Source organism: Cinclus cinclus, chromosome 2 (assembly GCF_963662255.1).
Source record: "Cinclus cinclus chromosome 2, bCinCin1.1, whole genome shotgun sequence".
Classification (NCBI taxonomy): domain Eukaryota; kingdom Metazoa; phylum Chordata; class Aves; order Passeriformes; family Cinclidae; genus Cinclus; species Cinclus cinclus.
This window is the reverse complement of record NC_085047.1, coordinates 62,395,769-62,402,399: the sequence shown is the minus strand read 5'-3', so window position 1 is coordinate 62,402,399 and position 6,631 is coordinate 62,395,769.

Genomic DNA, 6,631 nt, shown 5'->3' with positions numbered 1-6,631 from the left:
AGACCTGTGGATACCAGTAGACACTAAGTTAAACATGAGCCAGTGATATCTCTGGCATCAAGGGAGGCCAACAGTATTCTGAGCTGTATCAAGAGGAGCACAGACAGTAGATCAAGGGAAATCATCCTCCTTTACTCAGGTCTCATTAGACCCCACTAGAATATCACATAGAACTTGGGTTTGGAAATATAAGGAATACAATAACTTGGAAAGAGTTTACTGGAGGGCTACAGCAGTGGTCAGAGCAGGGGGCCTGTTCAGCCTAGAGAAGACAACTTTTGGGGGACTATTCCCATAGAAAGATTTATCAAGACAGAGTCAGGCTCTCCTCAGTGGTGCACAACAGGAGGACAGAAAATCACCACCACATACTGAAGTAGAACAGACTCATGTATGTAAAGGAAAGACTCTTTCCCCTGAGGACAGTGAGTCAAACACTGGAGCAGGTTCCACAGAAAGGTGTGCCTCCACACACCTGAATGTTTCCTCCACACACCTGACTGGATGAAGCCCTGAGCAGTAAGCAGTGAGCCCTATTTGATCTTACAGCTGACACGGTTTTGAGTAGGAGGTTGACCAAGACATGCACTTCCTGAGGTCCCATCTAACGTGCTGTAACACCACAGAGTCTTTTCCCCTGCCCACTAGAAGAAGGGCACTCAAAATGATAAGATTAAAGTATTAATCAATACAATGAAGATACACATAAGTGACTAGAAATTGCTGCATACATTTTAAGCATGAAGGACATGTGAATCACAGAACCTCCTGTGACAGCGTGCTACCAACTGCAAATGGCTATCGAGAATGATTCACATTATATTGTTCTTCCACACTGTTATTCAGAACAGTTCAGAAAAATACCTCAAGGGTCAGATGAGAGCTCTCATCATGTGAAGGTCAACAGTGACACAATCACAAGTGTGTATAATTGAAATTTTTTTTTGTAATTAGAAGATTTTTAGCCTTCTGGGCAATTAAATTCTGGAACACTCTGGTAATAGAAGTAATAGGCAATTAAAGCTAAGTGCTTTCAGGAGCTAAGGAACTTTATCAAAGGGATAAGTTAATCAATGTCCACTAAAAAAGTTAACAAAGACCTCATATGCAGAGGTCTCACGAGAGTGCTATTTGCTTTGCTGAAAAAATATCTGGATAAAAGTCTACATCTTATGTGATCAAAGTCAAAATTGCCTATAAAAATACAATATTAAAATGCAAAGTAGCAGTGATAAGCAGCCTTTGATGAAAGGATCTGAGACAAAAGTACACAGTAATATTACTCTTTCCCAGTCCATCCTAAACCAGAATATTTTCCCTGTGAAACAGTAGAAGTTTTGTCAAGAAACAAGCCAACATACAAAATCTAAACCGATTATCATTAGTATTCTGTATTACATTGGACTAAAGTTGTAGGTGTTCTGTTAGTAAAGGAAAAGTAAAACAAACAAACAAAAAACCAAAAAAAACAAGTGCGGTGGTTAACAGCTTACAGACTGCAGAGCAGAAATAACCCAAGTGAACATTGTGGCCCAAACACTTGAAACATATACCTTCTTGAGAAATGCATGGACTGCTTGAGAACTTGTTGCCTAAACAGACCATAATTGCGCATAACAAAGAAACAATGTGAGTCATCATTCATTAGTGTTTTCTCCACTATAGGCAGTACAAAAATTACAGGAGGAGATGTCAAGGTTTTGGTCAGATAAGCACATAAATTCAGTTATATAGATTGGCTGGCCTTCAGCATAAGACCTACACTTCCTCCAAAAGACACTACATGGTCTGCCCTTAATAACAGTGGCATCCAATTGTATCAAGGAAACAATATATAGCTACTGGTATCTCTAACCACCACTGGAAAGAGAAAATACATAATAATCCAGTGGCAGACTGCTTTTATTGGTCTACTAGAAAGCAACAGCACCTCACACCACAGGCAAACAGTGTTAAACACCGTTTTAACACCTGCCTCAAAAGAATCACATTACTGCAAAACAGGGAAGTGAAAAAAATGGTGCTGATATGGATGACAAATTCAAAGCATCTTAAATCTGAGGTTCTTTCTATAAATATTTACATTGTGCATTTCAAAATGCTAAGTACTTTTCAGATGACAAATTCTATTTGGAAAAAAATGTTACCATATCATCATTTAATGTGAGAAATAGAAAAGGTATAAAACTCTCAGAAAGCTGTGTGAAGGCATATCTCAGGATGGAGAAATGCAAGAATGCTGAAGATGCAAGATGCATCTTCTTCTTGCTGAAGATGCAAGGACAAGAAACAATAGGGCTGTGAGCTAAATATGTTAAGCAAGACAGTAGAAATATGTAAGCTTAATAATGAAGCTCTAACCATTGTTTTAAGCTATTACAGGCAAACATTGTTCAAAGCAAGATGCATGTGCAGCTTTGTTAATTGGCCTGAGCAAACACTTGTCAGCTTTTAATATTATCCTATCAGCTAGAAAGTTGTTAAAAAGACTTTGTAACAAAGAGAACTTCGTCTGCTGTGCTAGCAGCTGAAGCTGTCCCATCTCCTTTGCTTGGTTCTGTAAAATGAGACCAATAATTATGATGAAATAAAGTTTTGAGATAGCTGCTCCAGCATTCCTGCTCCATTGTTTGTGTACACAGATGTATGTAAATATATAGTAAGAGAAAAAATATATCTCAGGAAAACCCAACAATTTAAAAGTTATTTTTCCACCTGTCTTGTCCTTGTTCACTGTTACTGTTCACTGTGCAGTATGCACAACTGCACTTTGAAACACATTAAGGATGCATTAATGATACAGCATTCACCTTCTACCGCTATTTAACCACATTTAAATTAAAAAAACCCCAGCTTTGTTAAGCTGTAACAAAGCTTTGCAACATCTTCCAGAGTACAGCTCTTCACATTATGTTTGGAAGAGCTCACACACGAACATCAGTATCTTAACTTCTTGGTCAATATTTATCTGATACTCCCAATCATTGTCTGGCTTCTTGCAAAGTGCTGTTAGAAAGCTACAGTGCCAGAGGCAATGAAAGCCAGGTTCCTCACATGGTACTGACTGAATGTAATACAGGAATAAATTGTTTTCAAATACTATAATTCTATATAGGAACTGTGCAGATATATATTATTTTGAAAAAAAAATGCCCAATACCACATACACAGAGCATAAACAGCCTCTTGGCTGATATGTGCCACAAGTTTTCACATTTCACAAATCTTGCAATTTTCTGTTTCTTTCTAAAGATGTAATACACATCAGCGTCCATTTTCAGTGGTTTATGTACAGCTGTAAGAATTTATTTTCTTTTTGAAAATGAGAGATCAAAGGTAAAGCAATGAAACAAAATGGAGCAGCACAACTGAATTCTACTGTCATTTCTGCAGCTGGAGTACGCTGAAACTGAGTTGTGGCTTCTACTTCTGACGAAAGTCAGTATAACATGTCTCATCTTTGAGACAAAGTTAAAAGTAAAACTTTTACTTGTACTTCAGTAAAACTTTTACTTACAAAGTTAAAACTTTTTACTTGAGTAAAAAGTTAATTCAAGTTTTGATAAACATTTTAATACAATAAATTGGAACAAAAACCCACACTTTGTACCTGGCCATCAAGAATATCTATTATTGGGAGCATTTGATTATAAGATTGATATGGCAAGAGCTGTGAAATGTCAGAGTAGATCACCTGTCTTATCCCATGGATTACACTGGGCTAAACTATTTTTTAATTGGCAGACTGGAGAAAAAAATCGTATCAACTTTGAAGAAAGCTATTTTACATTCAAATAGCACAGAAAATATGGACTTTGTACATGCTGTTTAGTCCCCCAATGAAAAAAAAAACCATGATTTCCTTCATGGCTTATCAAAAAGATAAGCATTCCTTCTTTATTCTGGTTTTCAGTTTCATTATTATTGTAAACAAGTACCTTTGCTAAATAGCTACAGAAAAGATATTCAGCACAAATAAAGCTAGATTGAGACTTAAATTTGTGCAGTCAATTTAGATTATAGCTGTTTTAGCAGAGGCACAGCCTTTCATCAAATGACTAACAAAATATGCCTGGGATTATTTTGACTATAAAACAAATATAAAATATTATTTATTTTCTTTAATCTTTGCAGTTTAGAAACACATGTATAAATACAAAGCATTCAAGATCCCATGACAAACTAAACTGCCTGAATATTACATTTATATCTTCTGCACGAAACTTACCTATGCACTCATTTTATGATAAGATTTATTAGATTTATTTTTAGAAATAGTCAAGTCGCATGAAAAATTGCAAGGCACTATGAAATTACTATAAAATTTTTCCATAGAAGGATCTGCCAAATTCTGTTTAGAAAATGTATTGTTCTCTATTGGTCTTACACATCTAATCATTCGTCTCCCCACAGTTCCTGCTTATTTGAATACATGCAAGATTTTTTCAATATATACTAGATTTTGGTTACACTCATAATATCATAATTTCCAGGATATAATTATGTCCATCAACAGCCCATGTGCTTGCATGGAAACTGACTTTATGGCCTCTCAATCTTGTGGGGAAAAAAAGCTGTTGATATAATTTCTATCCCTTTACATGATTTTGAATCATTCTCAGAACAAAATTGCAATTAAAAGCCAGAGAAGCCAATATAAGCAAGTGATATGAAGTAAATACTGAAAATCAGAGTAATTATGAGTGTTTCCCATTGTTTTTAAGGATATCACCACAAAGCTTTTCACATGCATGCCATGCTATAAGAAGATCAGTGCCTACAAGTTTGGCGTACCTTCCATGGTTTAGCTGCATTCCTACAGCAAGTCGCTCAAAAACATTCCATAAAGAAAACAAAACCCCAAGAGAATACCCCAATAATTTATAGCCAGCAGAAAGCTAAACTGAACTTAATTTTGCAATTGGTCATTCTTCAGGCTTTCGCTCCTCTCAAAAAAGTTACAGCATTTTACTAGAGTTGGATCAAGTCATGGGATGAGGAGACAGCTGAAATAGAATTGTTCTTCAATAAAGCATCTATAGAGAATCACTCCAAATGATATATTCCTGTGCTTGCATAAAAGCATTGGAGATTTTTCTGTATGAAGCTCCTTCCAACCATAATGCTAAAAAGGGACTGTACACCCTACACTACCAGATTATTTCAGCTACCAATGTTCATTAGCTACTTTGGCTGTTTGGAAGTTCTCTTGCAAATATCCCTTTAGATTTACCTCAAGCTAAGTCTTCATGTATCTAATGCCAAGTACATCTTACAGATAAGATTTGTCTTTCCTGTGATATCAACATTTTGCATCCCAATGAAAATATGTTTTGTTAATACTGCCTTGGAAAGCCATATTCCTAACAAGTTTCATCTGCATAAGGCTCAAGCCAAGAGACTCTGCGGAGAAAATTACAGAAGTGTTTCTTGGAAGAATGACCTTGACAAGTCATCCCCACAATGTTTTGCATATTTGTTGCCAAAGACTTAAAAAGAAAGTATGTGCTTGTGACAAAAAGAAAAGCTGTATTAAAATATACATGTGAGTATCTATCAGAAGTTGTTAGATCAAGGAAGAATTCTAAATGCAAACATGACATTTTCAATCAGATTTTAATACAAAATTCTGAAAACCTGTAAGATAAAATAACAACATTTCCACTTTTTGTTTCAAAATTATTTTATCTCTCATGAATATAAAGGAGGAAAAAAAATCCTAGTCAATGATAGTATTACCAGCTTGGCATATAACTTAGAATAATTTAAACAAGAAATTCTGATTTTTCTTTTTTCATTAAATAAAAATGTTGTACACAAGTCCAAGGCAAGAAGAACACCTCATCTGAATTGCACTCCTAATTTCAACACAGAAATTCTCAAAAGCTCTATCTATAGTCCTAGCAAAGGAAAGCCATGAACAGGGACCTGCTGCTTCACAGGTGAAGAAGCACAGGTTGGCTCATGTCCACCTTGCAAAGGGCAGACTTCCTCTGTGACAGATTTGTCTTAACAACAGCGAGCCAAGAACACTCCAGTACAGAGCCGCAAATCAAGCTAGGAAATAAACAGTGTGGATGACCAAGATCCAGTGCTCCTTAACACCCTTTAACCACACAGAGTTCAGGAGCTTGCTGTTGCTGTTGCTTTTGATGAACTAGAAGTTAACTTTCACATCAGTTTTGAAGACGTATCTAGACACAGTAATTTATTCTGAACACAAAATGTAAGTAAATTAATATTGTTCTTGTACATGCAAACATTACTACAGTATGACTGGCAAATTATTGTATTTTTTGTTTTGATGGACTATGCAAATCAAGAATACAATTTATATACCTACCTAGTTTATTGTTATGTTGTTTCCAGATATAGGAATCATTAAGCATGAATGTATGAATTCTTGCTTTTCAAAACAGGTTGATGCAATTAGTTTTCAACTATTCAAACAACAGTTCTTCAAATCCTGAAAGGCAGAGCTTTCAGCATATATTATGTCAACTGAAGCCAAAGCAGAAAATAATCATAGAACATACAAAGACTACATGACTTTTCAAGAAGACTCTGGAGCTGTTTGCTTACTCTGACTTTGCAGATCCATGGCCCCAGTGAAAAGACCAGGAAATAATCT